Source organism: Trachurus japonicus, chromosome 16 (genome assembly GCF_045865225.1).
Source record: "Trachurus japonicus isolate A0001 chromosome 16, Traja_1.0".
NCBI classification, from domain to species: domain Eukaryota; kingdom Metazoa; phylum Chordata; class Actinopteri; order Carangiformes; family Carangidae; genus Trachurus; species Trachurus japonicus.
In genome coordinates, this window is record NC_140922.1 from 32,698,507 (window position 1) to 32,716,837 (window position 18,331).

General features: G+C 40.2%; 1 protein-coding gene across 1 annotated transcript in view; it reads right to left on the reverse strand.

Moving 5' to 3' along the window:
- Positions 1-17,752, reverse strand: part of plekhf2 (pleckstrin homology and FYVE domain containing 2) — a 40,618-nt gene extending 22,866 nt beyond the window's left edge. The window contains exon 1 of the mRNA XM_085803427.1: positions 17,623-17,752. The gene's annotated coding sequence lies outside the window, so the exon portion shown is untranslated. The remainder of the gene's footprint in view (positions 1-17,622) is intronic.
- Positions 17,753-18,331: the final 579 nt, after the last annotated feature.

Below are 18,331 nucleotides of genomic sequence, written 5' to 3' on the forward strand. Positions count from 1 at the left end.
GAAACTTCCAGAGGAAAAGTTGTTGCTGGTCTGACGTCAGCGCTGAGCCACAGAGACTTCTCCCATATCTAGTCACTCGCTCATGTTGATGTTTTCATTTACAAATAAAGCAGCTCAGGGCAACCGCAAAGACATACACCCGATGAACAACAATGCTAAGACACTAACAAAACAATTTCATTTTCTGATTTCTGAGTCTCTCTCCGTCATCTCAGTGTCAGTGTCAGCGGATGATGCTGCAAACTCTGCAGGTGGTTTCATGTAGAAATGGTGTCCTGTCATTGGTGGATCCACTGGAGAGAAATACTGGGTGTTGTGTTCATCCAGTTTGTGGTTTTATCTCATTTCTATAGGTTTGTACTGTAGGAATGTATCATTAGAGGATTGTTACCTGTCTCTACTGGCTTGCATTATGTTTATTCAGAGTTTACTGCAGAGCTGCACTGAGGACATTATCAATAATACAATACAATAAATCTTTATTATCCACCATGGTGGAAATTTGCCTTCGGCTCACCATAAAGATACAAAATTTAATCAAAGTTATTCATTGTTAAACAGTAAAATGTTGAACCTCCAATACAGATTTGTCACAAGTAATTGAAACCAGATTCAAAGGCTGATTATCTAGATTATTTGATTATCTAGGTCTATTCGATTTTGCCCAAAAATAAAATCCTGATTTTCTTCTCTCAAAACCTGATTTGCGATTTTTTTGGAGGAGTTGAAATAAGTTTGCCGTGCTGTGATCTTTAACTGCCACGGACTTCAGACAGACTTTACAACGGGGAGTGTTTTTCTCTTCATCCGAAGCATCGAAGCCGTACCAATTCCACACAATGGACTTGAATTATCCTAGTTAAAGTGAAAAATCGTTTTTATGATGATACGTTTTTAACATCGTCCTAACTAATTAATCTGATTACGATTTAATAGGGATTAATCGAACCGGCCCATGATTATCTGTATTTTTCACTCCACTGGTTGAGCTCTACAAAACACTCCAGTATAATAAAATACACAGCAACAGCTCATGATTTTTTCTTTCAATCATTAACTTTTCTGACATCTCTGAATGTTCTGTACAAAGTTATTTAATTGAGATTGATTTAAAACAGAGAAAAAGCAGCCAAAACCAGAGACTACTGCTTATTACCATAACATCAACTAATCATTTCTTTCACATCACATTCTCTTTTATTCTCTTGTCTCTTAATCGTTACACAACAGGTTTTCTGTTCAGGGCAAATACACGAGGCATTCAATGCCTTTGTTCGTTTCCAAAGTGTTACGCAGACTAACATCATCTCACCGTCATCAGAGGATGATGAAAAGTGTTCATAACCTCCTCAGGCGACTTTCACCATCTAAAAACAATCAAACGGAGGTGAAGTGTGAAGGTTACGAGCCACAGGATCTGATTTTAATAAATCACACAAACACATCCCTCACCTGAAGACAGGTAATAAAGACCAACAGTGAGACTGTGCAGCTGAACGCTCTTGGACACTTTATAATAACTTCGGTCTTGAGAGATATTGAGGGAGTTTGTATGATAAGAGGTAGCTGCAGGATTTAGTTTGGCTTGTGCTGGAGTTCATTCAGATCGACAGCAGCCGGGCAGGTTTAATCAGTCAGCCATACAGGCTCAAACAGATGAAGTGCAGGAGCCGGGACATCGAGCAAACTGATTAATCCAGGACGCGTTCAAACAAGCAGAGGAAAAAAGAGGAGAAAGGCAGAAATCTATCAGTCGCTTGCTGACACAGCACGTCGTCTCATGCTATCAACATCTCTGTGTAAACACACGGCAACTTGCAAGTTTCATCCGGCGCTTCCTGCTCACAGGACAGACATGAGCAGACAGATCAAACACCACGCTGCTGACTGCTGACTGGCAGCGTTAAGAGAGAGATGAACTGATAGAAAAACCCAGAGGAGATGCATCAATACACATCAACAACAAACCTGACCTACATGCAGAGTGAAGTCTGACGAGAAGTCAACCTTCTCACAAACTGTTGATTAAAGACACACATCGGTAAATACAGTGGAGACAGCTCAGACTGCAGGAGGACACACAGCGGCTGAAGGTTCAGACAGACTGACAGACAGACAGACAGCAGCTCAGAGACAACCTGTTCACACCTGGTGTTAACATCTGTCTCAGGTGCTCACATCAGCTCAGGAGCGGTGGACACATCTGACATCTGATGGTTAGGAACACATTTCCACACTGAAGGACCACCCACATTACTGATGTCGTCTAAAGGACCGCCCACTCTACTGACATCTTCTAAAGCAGTGGTTCTCAAAGTTGGGGACTCCCTTGAACCCGCTCAAAGGTCCCTGGGGGTCCCCAACTTTCTCTCAAAATTTTACCACATTTTTTCCCCCAGGAATATTACTTTTTTTTTTAAACGTTTTTCCAAGAATTCATGCCATTGGGAGTAATTTGAACGTACACCGACTAAAAAGAGTAACAGTATTCAGTCTCTGAACAAATATTTCTGGTGTTTGTTTCAAAATGTTGTCCAATGAGGGGTCTGTGGTCTAATTTGTGTCGTTTAGGGGTCCTTGATGTAAAAAAGTTTGAGAGCCATTGTTCTAAAGGACCGTCCACTCTTAAAGATGTCCTCAAAAGCACTGCCCACTCTTCTAAGCATTCTCAAAAGGACTGTCCACTCTACTGATGTCCTCTGAAGAACCGTCCACTCCGTTGACTTCCTCTAAATGGCCGCTCACTCTACAGACATCCTCTGAAGTACCACACACTTTTCTAAGCATTCTCAAAAGGACTGTCCACTCTACTGACATCCTCTGAGGGACTGCCCACTCTACAGACATCCTTTGAAGGACCGCCCACTTTACAGACATCCCTTGAAGGACCGCCCACTTTACAGACATCCTTTGAAGGACCGCCCACTTTACAGACATCCTTTGAAGGACCGCCCACTTTACAGACATCCTTTGAAGGACTGCCCACTTTACAGACATCCTATGAAGGACCGCCCACTCTACTGACATCCTCTAGAGGACTGCCCACTTTACAGACATCCTCTGAAGGACCGCCCACTTTACAGACATCCTTTGAAGGACCGCCCACTTTACAGACATCCTTTGAAGGACTGCCCACTTTACAGACATCCTTTGAAGGACTGCCCACTTTACCGACATCCTCTGAAGGACCGCCCACTTTACAGACATCCTTTGAAGGACCGATCACTCTACTGATATCCTCTAAAGAACTGCCCACTGTACAAGTGTCCTATAAAGGACCACCCACTATACAAGTGTCTTCTAAAGGACTGCCCACTCTACTGACATCCTCTAAAGGACTGCCCACTTTACAGACATCCTTTGAAGGACCGCCCACTTTTCTGGAGGAACACCCACTCTACTGACGGACCGCCCACTCTACTGACGTCCTTTGACGGACCGCCCACTCTACTGACGTCCTCTAAAAGGACTGCCCACTCTGACATCGTCTTAGGGACCGCCCACTCCGCTGACATCATCTAAAGGACCGCCAACCCTAGTGACGTCCTCTGAAAGACCGCCCACTATGAATGTTCTGCCATAGATTCATTCATCATTCATCATACAATCTGAAAATTTGACATAATCAAATGGATGAAAGTTTATTTCTCCGTCAGAGTTGTGCACTAACTCACAATAATTCACCCCATGCCTCCCACTCTCTCTGTATTCTAATTGGCTATTAAACAACAAAACAAACTTGTTTATTTGCATAGAGAGCAGGAAGTATTACCGTTAAACACTGACCACTGACCACTTCACCACAGAGGAATGAGGGAAATGTGACTGACACTACATCACCTCCAACATTCTTCAGACCTCATGAACAAATTGACCTTTAAAAGACACAAAACAGAATTATTTCATCTGATAAACGACCTTAAGATGCAGTGTGTTATTTCCACTGATGATAAATCTGCCCGTTGTTTGCTTGATTAATTGATTAACTGTTTGGAAAACAGAAGGTAGTGACATTTACAGCCTGTTTTGTTTATCTAACACTTGGATACCCAGGTCAGCATCTTCATTACTGAGAAGCTGGGACCAGCTTGGCCTTCAAATTACGACTCATTATGATCAATCATCTGAATTGTTGCTGGGTTTTGACTGCATGTTTCAGCTTTTATGTTAAACCCAGAAGTTTAGCCTGAGCTTTGACCGTCACATGAACGACAGGCTCTCGGGGGATTTCAAAGTTCAAGAACTGGTGGCTTCTGGTGTCATGTTGGCACTCCTGACCTACCCAAGTAATCCCAACAAACAAATATTTCTTGTAAGACTTTGTTGTAAAACTTGGCAAACACCAGGACCTCATAATGAGCAAAACCACAGCTAGCGAATAGATAGCCACTCCGGCAAAGCTACAGAAGCTAAGGCTAAGGCCCAGTCCCTTAACACTAGCACTTGGTTTCGAGTGTCCTCCAAAGGGAGATACCCCTTGAAGATGAAGTGCGAAGTGTTAGAAGTAGAGATCTTACCCTACAAAATGGGGCACCTATGTTACGCGTAGCTACGACGCAGCTTTACATTCAGGTTTGAAACTGCTGGCTCCAGCGGTTGTGTTTCCTGCAGCGCGGGCTTTGATGATCTTGCCATTTGATGAATGAACAAGAAAGAAGAAATGCAGAAAACAGAAGACACCTTGGCTGCTTTTCATCTCGTCTGCACCTGGCCTCCCTCTGTTTTAAGGATTGTTTTTTTCAAGGGTTGCAAAGCACTTCCCCTTGCTCTTGAGAGAATTGGGACACCCTACCCTTACACGAGAACACGCAAAACCGAGTCCCAAGGCCCAAAATCGAGCGTTCGTGGTTAGAATGAGACAGGGCCTAACACCAGCCCTTACTTGCAATTCCATCGTGAAGATTTGAAGGGGAAAGCTCAGCTCGACAATATGAAAGACCAAATCCTGTCAGAGCTTCGTTGCATGGCTGCAGTCCACCATCTCCTTTTCAAAGTTCAAAAGCTGAGAGTAAAAAAAAAATCCATCCACATAAAACCAAGACTTTCACTTTCACACCAAAGTAGGCTAATTGGCTGATAAATGTGTCAGTGAGCAGGAAATTATGAGACTATAACCTTTTCCGACTGCAGAGATTTCCTGGTGTGTGGTTTCAAACACACACACACACACTCACGCACACATTAATGTGAAGTGTCTCCGTGCTGCGTTCAAACGACACTGACAGGATGGTGTTTCTGAGGAATGTTCCCTGAACGGGCCTCCATCTGTTTCCCTCATTGTGCAGCAGCAGCAGTTCAACCTTTGAGCCCTTTCCACTGCAAACAGCACCAGAGCTGTGACCCATCTCTCTTTTTTTTTTTGGCTCTGGTTTTTCTATTTTCCATTCCTGCGATTCTAAAACGGTGAACAAATAATAAAAAACAAATATTTTCAAATTTGTGTTGGGTCGATTCTTCACGCGGACACCTCAAGGATGCATATCCAGTGTTGAAGAGGCTGCAACCATGAATGCTAATTAACTCGCTCTGTGTTAACAACAACTGCAAGAGTAATTACTTTTCTATTCAAATATAACAAGTGCTCCTCTTGAGGAAGAACAGCCTGGAGGGGTCGTTAAACAGCTCATTTAGCACCATCCAATTTGGAAAGTAAATATAGTTGTTTTTTTTTTCAAACCCTGATTCCAGTTTTTCCAGGAAAATTACTCTGTACTGGACCTATTATTGTTATTATCTCAAATCTGATTGGCATAACCACTCAATCAATTCATGGTGAAAAATAATTGCCAGATGGTTAGAAAAACAAACAAAACCACATTAAAGCTTCAATATGAAACTGAAGATAAACGATATTGATCACTGATATTCAAACCTGCAGCAAATAAACATGTTGACGTGATAAAACTACAAATAAAGTCTATAAACAGTCAGTCTGTTATTTGGTCTTTTGATCAAAACAATAGCAAAAGACGTAGTATTTTGACGACATCATGAAAGAGCACGGGATTACCCAAAGAAAACTGATGTAACTGGACTGAAACAACGTTTTAATAATGATTTTATTCACGTTTTGTTTGTCACATATTTCACTCGATGTCACTGCTTTCTAATGAAATAGTTTGCAAGGACAAATTATGGTTAATTAAATGACATTAACTTACTATTAAATTAGTCAACTACTCTTTCTTATGTTTGTGTGGTCAAACCAATCATACTTAAATTAACGAATGCTGTATTAACATCCTATAGTCTTCTTGGGCCTGTTTAAATGCACTTTATAGGTTATGGATGATGTAAAGATGCATTTAAAAAGAATATATAACACAGATCTGTTCATTTTTAGACATTATAAATGTGGATAAAGTTAAGTATTTCAACTTTAATGACCTGTGAGTGAGCGCTTTTGCATAGCGGCCGTTTTTTAGCTGCTTGTTTATGCTGGTCACGTCTTGGTTGCTGCTCTGTTCTTAGATCCATCCATGTATCCATCCATCCATCCATCCATGCATGTATGCATTACCTACTTATCCATGCACGGTCACGGAGGTGGGGGCTGCAGCTGATCCCTGGGTGGTGTTGTTCCCCTGTACAGCTCTCATAGTCCATCATAGAGTCGACACACATACAAACAAACAAGCCCTCGCTCTCATATTCATACATACAAGAGGAAAAGGGGGCGAGTGTCAAATCCGCTGCCAGCTCCATATTTGCATATATTTAATATTCCCCTGACCACGCTGCAACCTGCTGCTCCTCTGTCACCTACAACCTCACCTCATACCACAGCATTGAACTGGACCTGAGAGTATCCAACCAATGTCTAACACCGATATAAATACCATCCAACTTCTTTTCCATGTGCATTTGTATAATGATTTGCAGAATGAAACATTACAAGGCCATCAGGTGCAAAAAAAGCCCCAGAAAAACCTAGAAATAAAATGCAAAAATCCATCAGCAGATCAGGCTACACCTGGAAGGCCACTGATACACATAAAACCCTGAGATTACAGACAGCCCAACCTTCACTGCTGCACATCTGTATTCTTTTTTTTGGGGGGGGGCTTTTTAAGTTGAAGAAATCTGGTCTTTTTATTATTCATGACTCACTGTGGGAAATAACATTCGCCCCACGGGTTTAAAAAGTGATGCAAGTTGTGTTTGCAAACGGTTGCAGCATTTCACATTTCACAAATGATTGTTGCAGGAACTCGAAGATAAATTTGCAACGCCGATACGACGTGAAGCATTTACATTTGTTTTCATTAGTGAGAGATACGACATAGATATTTATCTCACGCTGCAGATTGCATGTTTAAAATTGGGTAACAAGCCTGAAGAGGAGTGGGAAAAAAATAAAAAAGGAGGAGGCTGCTTGATAAGCTTTGATGAAATAGCTTCAAGAGGGGATTTATCTAATCAGGTCAATAAATGAGACTCAGTAGACTGTGATGATGACGAACGCCTCTGGATGGATCTAATCTGGACAGACAAGGGGAAACTTTGTCATTGAACACAACAACAAACTGATCCTCAATTAGGAAATTATCAGAACAAATAGAGCTCAAAATATCAATGAAATGAATCCACGATAGGATAATCAATCAATCACTCCAGCTTTCTGCGTTTCTAAATTGAAAATCTATACATTTAAGATAAAAAACAAATAGAAACTGGGCTGATATCTGATAGACAGACAGTGATGGACGTGTGCTGTGCTCTACAGATGGATGGTGATGTGAAAGCAGCAGCGGCAGAGAGGAGGCAGAAGTGTCAAGCGCTCGGCCGTGATGAGAAACAGAGAGTGAAACTGTGACTTTCTTTAAAAAAAGAGATGCGTTTAAATAAGCACCAGCGATGGTGAACGAGCGACCGTGGCCACAGATGAAAATGAGAAGTGTCTGTCGATGCTGAAAGTGGATCCTCCTGCCCACGCCGCCGCTGTCGTCCTTATAAGGGCGTACGCTCGTTATCTACCGGCCTATCAGTCACGAGGGTCATCACCATCACCATCCAACACTTTACTTTACTTCATGTCTGTACTCAGAATACTACTCGCAGGCATCAAACTGCAGAGTCACTAGAAACTCTGATGAGCTTTTTTTCCCCTACACAAACCGGCGGTAAGTTAGTTCCACTTCCTGATTGGACAAAACTAGGGCAATCCCCGAGTCAGGATTTTTCTGATCTAAAAAAGAAACGATTCCTCAAAGCAACTTTTTTCTTTCTTTATTTAATAAATAATCAAAATGATGATAACTGATGACTTTCTGCACACTGCTGCAAATTCATTTTATACCAAAAAAATTATCTGCATAATCTGCAGACGAGAGTTTTAGCTCCGAATCAGAGACGATTGTCGATGTTGCGTTCGAGACAACTCGGAACTCTGAACTTCCGTCTGATTTCCGTCTTCAAAATATTCCAGACGCACCAGGTCGGAATAACAAAAAAAAACATGGCTGACCGGGACAAACAAAGTGCTTCAGGAAAAGACATTATAAACATGGCAAAGGGCACAAAACAATAAAAAAAAGAAGCATTTCAAAATCATGATTGTATATCGTATAAAGTTTTAACTTATTTTAGCAATAAAAACGCATTTTAATCGACGTTTTATCATCAACGATGTGGTTCTGTACAGGTCAGACAACTGATTCCCAAAGAAGTCAGGGGAAATTTTCATCTCTGAGTTTCCCCGAGTGGGAGCTCCGACATTAGGTGGCGTTTAAATGCACTTTTCCAAGTAGGAGTTAGTTGTCTCCAAAGAAGCGTAACACACCTGAGACCCCCAAGCTACGCCAAGCCAGTGTAAACAGGAAGTAGACTACCTGTCTGTAATTAATTAGTTGCTTGTAAATCCCGTAAAGGAGAAAAAAACGGGGTCATTCCCATGTTCCCACAGCCCTATGTTCCCACATTTGTAACTTTTGTTGTCACTGAAAATTAGGCCCTATGTTCCCACAGCCCTTTGGTCCCACCATTGGTTGGGTTTAGGCAATGAAGAAAAGAGTTGGTTAAGTTTAGTAAAAAGACCCGGTAGAGGCTAGACAGGCCAGATAGATACAGTCCAGATAGGTAGAGAGAGTCCAGTGGGAGCATAGGGCCTAATTTTGAGAAAAATCTTAGAACTGTGGGAACATAGGCATGGACCCAAAAAAACAAAGAGCTGCAGAGTTAAAATACAGAACTGAAGAAACACTTTGAATTTATCATCGCTTTGTTTTCATCACTGGTATAGTCGAGGCCGATGAGCCAATCGAGAGCCACCATGAGTCATTTACAGACGACAACACACCACTGGAGTTTTCAAAATAATAAAACAGTAAAGAGTTTTAAAATGAAAACACAGCAGCGTGGACGCATCACGCATGTTGGATGATTTGTTAAGCTCCATCGCTAACGAACCCGTCCCGTGTCTCTCCGTGGATTGACCGAAGTCGCTCTCACACATCAGTTAATCGTTATTTCTCCAACTCTTCACTCATCAGATCGACATGTGAAGCTCGTTAAACTCTGAGTTTTGGATCTGGAGCTCCAACAGGTCCTCAAATAATTCAGCTAGTCCATCTGCTGCCTCACTGTCACTCACAACAACCAATATCAATCCATTATTCACATCTATCGATCGTCAGGACGGAGCTACAGGTTGCCAACGTTAATAATAATTAGGCTTCATTACATCTAGAAACTGTCACTAAAAACTGAACTGGATCTCTCCAGTTCGCTGCAAATGCTGAAAATGTATCTTAACGAGACTCAATTAATGATGTGGAATTTTCCAGAGTTCATATAGATTTGATAAAAATGCAACCAAACCCTAAACACAGGTGTGTTAACATGATGTGGACTGAAGGTTTCCTGCAGCTAGGAGACAGAAAACAAGGGCTGTCAATCTAACCCCCCAAAGCAGATTACAATTTCTAACGCTTCTTATGTTAAATATTCTAAATATATTCACATTTTTAATGTTTTGTTGTTTTTTTTAGCTCATTATGTATAACTATAGTAGCTTATTATTACGTCCTGCGTCCACCAAAGGGCATTCCAACCAAATCTGTTATGTAACATTTGCAACACACTTTAGTTTTACCAACTCAATATAAAACTTCAAGAAGTCAAACTCATCAAATACACAATCCAACAACTCCACAACGCTCTGGTGGACAAGTTGTGACCTGCACATTCACCACGCTATGAGATAATAACACAACGTTACCACACAGAGTTGTTTTAGAGGGAAATACAGAGACTGCTTGATGAAAAACTGTCCCTGAAGGCAACGTGCATCAGCGGTTTTGCATGAATTTCCCTCTAAAACAACTCTGTGTGGTAACGTTGTGTTATTATCTCATAGCGTGGTGAATGTGCAGCTCACAACTTGTCCACCAGAGCGTTGTGGAGTTGTTGGATTGTGTATTTGATGAGTTTGATGAGGGAAACCAAGAAATCCCATAATGAGCCTCCGTAGCGTAGCTCTGAGCATCTTGCGGCTCTGCTCCGCCGTTCTAAAAGTAGCTTGGACCGACAATTAAAGGTAACAAACCTACTGCTATGACTATAGGGATTATGGCAATGGGCCAATTTGCCAAAATGTTGAACCATCCCTTTAATAATTAGCTCCATCTCCAACATTACTGACTTCAATCAACGCAGCTGGTTTAGACACAACTGGTCTGTTTCCAGCTCAGTAGAAGAAGCTCTGGCAGCGCCACCGAGCAGAGGGGGTTGTGGGTAATGTAGGCAGCAGATGTCGATAGAGAAGAACTAAAACCAGATGATGTTTGTTTCTGAACGACGATCAGTCCTGTTATCAGAGTGTGGTGAAGGAAAATGGGGCGGAGTTAAGTTGAGCTGCACGGCTGCTGTGGTTTCCTGCTGCCTAACACTGAAATTCATTTTCATCTGTTTCCTTACATCTGCTGTGTTACCTGTTTCAACCCAACTTTACTTCCTGGGCACTTTCAACTTGGTCACTGCTTTTAATTTCTATGATCTTTAACTTTAAAACAAAACAAAACAAAGGAGTGTAGAGGAACTGCATTAATTAGGCAAGAACTACTGACTACTGGGGGAACAGTTTTTAACTTCCTAATCAATTTTATAATTGATTTTCTTATGCAAAAATACCAAATATTAACTTATTGCAGCTTCATTTTTGCAGTTTCAGTAGTAAACTGAACATTTTGTTGTTTATAGACAAGAAAAATACAATTATTTGACTTCTTTTAGACATGAAATGATGGCCACATCAGCTAATAATGAAAAATAAACATTAGTTTGGTGCCATAAAACGTAGAAAATATGCAAAAGAGCAATGCAATGATTGATCAGTCGACAGAAAAACTAAATTACAACTATTTTAATAACAAAAATCATCATTTTTAAAGCAAAAACACCAAATATTTGAAGGTACCATAGTTCTGAAATGTAGGAATTTGCAGCTTTACGTCGTCTCATGTTAAATATTTTAGGTGTTTGGACGATAAATGAATCTATCAGCTGTAGAAAACTGTTGACATATGAATCGATGCTGAACTTTAATGATGAGCTGCAGCCCCGTGTGTGTGCATCCTCCACCCCGTCGTTAAGCTGCTTCACCCCTAACAACGGCAGTCCTCCGGCCCCGGTGCATCGAATGCAGCGCTCCCCTCTGTAATCCGCTTGTTTACCTGCGAGGAAACAACCTGCTCTTCTCATGCTCGTAATCTGCAGCCATTTATACAACAGACACTCGCCGGATTAGATTATGGGCTGGATGCTGGATTAGACAGGAAGCCACAGCAGACATCCTGTGCTTACAGAACGAGGAGGAGAAGGAGAAGGAGGAGGAGGAGGAGGAGGAGGAGGAGGAGGAGGAGTTGGGAGTATTACAGGTGATAGTTTCAGTTACTTCACCGTGGCCTCGCCCTCGTCGCCTCTGGCAGAACTAGTTTTACCACAGAGACTCTGAGCTGCAGCAGGAAACTCTGACCCGACACAACGGCTGACGATGCAGATTAATGACAATGACAAGCAGATTAATAACAATTAATAGTCGATTAATGGCAATGAAAAGATAATTAATGACAACAACCAGCTGATTTATGACAGTGACCGGCTGATTAATGACAATTAACAGCCAATTAATGACAATAGTCATCTGATTAATGAAAATGAACGGCTGATTCACCACAATGACCAGCTAAATTATGACAGTGACCAGCTGTTTATGACAATGAACAGCTGTTTGATGACAATAACTGACAGCTTAACGACAATGAAAAGGTAATTAATGACAATAACCGGTTTATTAATGGAAATGACAAGCTGATTTACAACAGTGACCGGCTGTTTATAGACATGACTGGCTAATTCATGACAATTAATGACAATTATCAGCTAATTAATGACAATAACCGACAGATTGATGACAATGAAAAGCTAATTTATGACAATGAACGGCTGATTAATGACAATAACCAACAGATTAATGATAATGAACGGCTAATTAATGACAATTATCAGCTAATTAATGGCAATGAACAACCGATTGATCACAATAACCGTCTAAATTATGACAGTGACCAGCTGATTAATGACAATAACTGACAGATTAATGACAATGAACAGCTGAATAATGACAATGACAAGCTGATTTACAACAGTGACCGGCTGTTTATAGACATGACTGGCTAATTTATGACAATGAACGGTTAATTAATGACAACTATCAGCTAATTAATGGCAATGAACATCTGATTTATCACAATGACCGTCTAAATTATGACAGTGACCAGCTGTTTATGGCAACAACCAGCTGATTAATGACAATGAACAGTTGATTAGTGACAATAGCCAACAGATCTATGATAATGAACGGCTAATTAATGACAACTATCGGCTAATTAATGGCAATGAACATCCGATTTATCACAATAACCGTCTAAATTGTGACCGACAGATTAACGACAATGAACAGCTGATCGATGACAATAACCGACAGATTAATGACAATTATCGGCTAATTAATGGCAATGAACATCTGATTTATCACAATAACCGTGATAATTATGACTATGACCAGCTCATTAATGACAATAACCAACAGATTAATGACAATGAACGGCTAATTAATGACAATGACAAGCTGATTTATGACAGTGACCGGCTGTTTATAGACATGACTGGCTGAATAATGACAACAACCGACAGATTAATGACAATGAACATCACAATGACCGCCTAAACTATGACAGTGACCGGCCGTTTGTGACAATGACCCTCTGATTAGTGACAGTGAGCGTCTTATCAATGACCATGAGTGGCTGATAAATGACCGCCGGCCTGCAGGCGTGTGGTGGTGTGGTTTCTGGTACGACCAGTCACACTGGCAACAGAAAGTGACAGTTTCTCCTCTGAGGAGTCACTACCCGGAGGTTTCCTGTTACTTCTTCATTTACATCTGACTAAGACGATGATACCACCGCCACCCAGCCGCCTGCTGTCAGTCCTCCTGAGGAACTACAGTGTGAAACTACACCAAAAAAAAAGACCAGCTGCTGCTCTGCACATGACACTGCACCGACCCGACACTTCTCCCAGTTTCAGGCTGCAGCTTCAGGTCGAGAGTCGACGTGCTGTCATCATCACACTTGGCTCAGTATCGTTCCACAGCCTTAAGAAAACCGCTACCAATTGTTGCAGACAGACAAAACACATTTTTTTATGAGTTAAATGTCCAAATATTCCTCTGAAAAGCAGTAAATTATCTCAACAGAGTAGATTTCCACATGCACGTGGAATTGGTTTTGGTGTTTGGTGCAAAGCAGTAAATATTTTAGAAGGACAAAGATATTAAGAGAGACCATATATTGGATATTTCTAACAAATATGATAAACTGATTCTCAAAACAAAAGCTTTATCGATTATGTGATCAATTGTAGGGCTGCAACTAACGATTATTTTCATTATCGATTAATCTGTTGATTATTTAAACGATTAATCGATTTGTTGTTTGGTCAATGAAATGGTAAAAAATTTTTTTGAAAAATGCCAATCAGTGTTTCCCAAACCACACAATGACGTCCTCAAATGTCTTGTATTGTCCACAAACCAAAGAGATATTCATTTTATTGTCGTGAAGGAACAAAGAAACGATAAATATTCACATTTAAGAAGCTGAGATCAGAGAATTTGGACCTTTTTTTCTTAAAAAAAACTACCCAAACCGATTATTCGATTATCAAAATAGTTGACGTTTCGTTTAATAATCGATTATTGTGCGACTAATCGATTAATTGTTGCAGCTCTGATTAATTGTACATATGTCTCCAGTTGTGGATCAACCAATCAATCAAGAACACGTCTGAATCAATTAAACACAGTCAATATTCACTCAATATTCACTAACAACCGTTCAAACTGATTGAAACTGCAGCTGAAGGTTGTAAAAACATCCAGGTTTTATATTCAGCCGTATAAAGTCAGATGGCAATCCAGTCTCATTACCATAAAGTTCACAGATTTGATGCCAGCAGCAGCTACAGAAAAAAATAAAACATATGAAATATCAACACAACCAGTGTAAGAAAATCTGTCATTACACTTTTATCGCTACAAAAAAAACCTGTCATGGTGAAAGTGATCTCATTAACGAGCCTCGACACTTCAACACACTAATAACTCGATACAGAGCAGATCTTATCTCAACCACTTCCTCTGCTGTTTATCTTCCTGTGGAGGAATCAATGACAAATACAATCTGCCGTTTGAACCGTGTTTCCACTGTAGTAATAGTAGTAGTATTATGTTCTTTTTCTGCTGTAACTGGTCGGTTTGGTTCAGACGTTTGCCCTCGGCTGCTCGTTTCTGCTCATTTATCTGCAGGCTCCATAAAAACGTAGAAAACAAAGGTCAAGTTCCAGCTCGTAAAATCTTACAACTCTTCCGGCGTTTCACACTTTCGCTTCACCACAGGCCGAGGGACGCATTTGGTTTTTTCTACTTCCATTTATTACAAGAATTTAAAAAGAAAAGATAAGAAAAACACAGTGTTCAAGTTTATCTGTCCTGTCGTCTATAACTACAGCTGCAACATACTATTATTTTTATGATTTATATGTCTTAATATGTGAGTCAACGTCTTTAAATTGACAATTTCCTCCAAATAACAGTTTAAAATCCATTAATGTTCAATTTATAACAATATTAAACTAATACAATCAGGAAATACTCATTGTCGCATAATTATTTTACATATAAACTGAATTAATCCAGGATTAATTCTACCATTGTGTGATTGATGGTGACCACCAATTGATTAAGTAATGGAGCTCATTGCCAGAAAATTAGTCTCTTATTTTGAAAAATGGATTAATGATAACTAAAAATGTGAGCTTTGAAGGTTTCACAGCTGCTGGTTGAATGAAATATTACGACACTTTTCAACACTGACTAACAAATCAATCAAGCAATTACTTGAGAAAATCACTGTCCAATAATTAGTCTGTAAATAGACATTACTTGCAGCCTAATCACCAGTTCTATCAGTGGGTAAAACCACCAGTTTTGTAAGCAATGGACGTAATTGTTGGCAGAAAGTAGAGCAGCAAAGATCAGTCAACTGATTGAATGAAAAACGATCTGCAAATATCATGATAACTGAGTAAATTTGCTGCTTTCAGCCGCTCAAATATTTGGACTTCTTTGTTTTTTGTGCTTAATATTGTTATAAATTGAATATTTGAGAGATTTTGAGTTATGGTGGAACAAGACATTGTTAAAAAATGTTGGTTTATACTTTGTGGACTTATGACAAGTATCTTTAATTTTACATTTTAAGCTATGAATCAAGAAAATAAACAGGAGATGCATTCACTGGCTGGCGTAAATTGTTGGTTTTTATGGTCTTACAAGACTATGCTATTACTATAAAGGCTTTTTAACTGTTTTATAAGGAGTACCTCACTTGTTTTTCTGACTTTTTATTATATTCATGATATAAATTGATAATGAAAATCACTGTAGCTGTAAATGTAGTATATCTGGGCGAAACAAATCCAAAAATGTGAACTTAAACTCCTGAAAACTGTCATTTACCACAATTGTCTGTCCTTTTCCAGACTTTCAAAACCATCTATTGACAGATAAAAGTCATTTGACTAATCAACAATAAAAAATAATCAACATTTGCTGTCATAACAGATGTAAAACTGACTATGTGTGTTGTAATAAAGCCCGGGAGGCTTCGTCCGGCTGTTTCTAAACAGATCTCTACAGGGTGCTAACTAAGGGTTTAAAATTCCTCAACCTAAGCAGCATGTTGTTGTTGGATGTAAATGGATAACAGGATTAATCCCACCAGTGGGGGAAAGACACAACAACATGTGAACGACCCCCTTCCCTTGGGCCTTGAACGCACCACCACCGTTGTCCGAGTCAAGTGCAACAGCAACAAAACAAAACAAAACGAGGATTTAAGAGCCGTGAAATCCCACCTTCAGACTCGACTCACGCAAAGACAGGAGCAAGGCTGAAGGCTGAAACCTCTTCCTCTTTTCTGCGGCGGAAAAAAAAAAGTTTCACACATTTCACTTGTGTGTTGCAACACAGCCAGGAGGCTCTCACTGTGATTATTATGGGCTACCTGTCCGGTGAGTTACAGGTGGGTGGAGCTCATGCGAGCTTAAGCCAAGCTGACTCTATATGTGGAAAAGTCCTCATGACTAATCATACATCATACTAAGAAAAAAAGAGGCGTGTATACCAACAAATGTGCTCTTTTTGTTTGATTGTTTTTTATATTTTTGCATATTTTTCTACTTTTTTTTTACCTTATATGCTACAAAAGCTGCTGTAACAACCAAATTTCCCATATGTGTAATAAATAAACAGTTATATGCCTTATGTTTCCACCTGTTTATTGTTACTACATGCATATTGCTCATACAATACACTCTCATACCATTTACAACTGTTAGGCTACCTCCATCTGTGTTTAGCTTTTAGTCTTACTGTCTTACTATTATTATATTATTGTTGCTCTTTACTTGTCTTTCTATTGTTATACTAAGTTATATATCTCTTGTGCTGGCATTTATGAATAAACACTCTTGTATCTAGTGCTGATCTGTCACCATCACACATAAAAAGTATAATCAATAAACCATAATAATGACTTCATTGCTACAGGTTTGACACTGAACCACAAGCGAGGCACGTGACTGTACTTCTCCTATTTATGTTCACAGTTATCACCAGTAACACGACTGAAAGCCTGCACACTAGTTCACTTACTGTTAGTTTGTTATTTTTTAAAGTTTTGGCTGAAAAGTCTCAGTCAGTTAGCAGCGTTAGCTTAGCATAGTAGCTCTGGAGTTAGCTCCCATACACACACACAGTTTAACACACTTTAAACCGAAGCTAACTTAACTCGACTACAAACACTCGTCCGTGTTATATCATAGTTTATAACTGAATGAAAGTAAAAAAGAGAGGAAAAGCGGGTTTAAAGTGAAGTTAAGCTAAGTTAGCGTCCTGTTAGCATGAATGGGAAAAAGTAACACGGAGAGAGAGGGAGAGAGGAGAGGAGGGAGGGACAAGTTTTAAATGAGAGGTGGGAGAAAAAGTATAACACGTACCCGAGGGAAACTTTGGCGAAAAGTTGTAGAGTCTGGTAGTAAATCCACAGAGAGAGGGAGAGGAAGAGAGTGAGAGAGAGACGGTGTGTCCGCAGACACCGACAGACCGACTCGGACTCTTCGGTCTCAGCAGCTGGAAACTAAATAAAACAACAACATGGCAGCGGAGCGCCGCGCTGCGTTCACGGACCCGCCCGCACGGTCGGGAAACTAGAGACTCACGGTAACACACACACAGCTCAACGACCATAGATATGCTCATTGCTCAACGACAAGCAACTACTAAATGTGTTAAATATAGTATTACTTTTGGGCAAATACCATATACACTGTTGTAAATGGAAAAGTAAATCCCCGTCAATAATCTGTTTTAAAGGGACAACGAGGAGTTTCTATTTAGTTATAAAAAAAGTCTCATATTAATGTGGATGAATCTACGTTACCCACACTTGTCAATGGGCCCATTTTCGATAAATCTATGGTTTTGTCTCTATGGTTATTTTGTTATTATTAGTGGTGGTGGAAATGCTGGGCGAGCCGACCAGCGTTTCTTTACTTTCGGTTTCGTGGCGAGTCATGAGAATAACGCCGCCGAATCGCCGTTTATGGTGGGAACTACGACGGTATGTGATCGTCTTCCAACCTCTGACTTTAATTCTTGATGAATGAAAACATGAGTCTGTCTTGCGCCGGTCAGATAATCTTACGG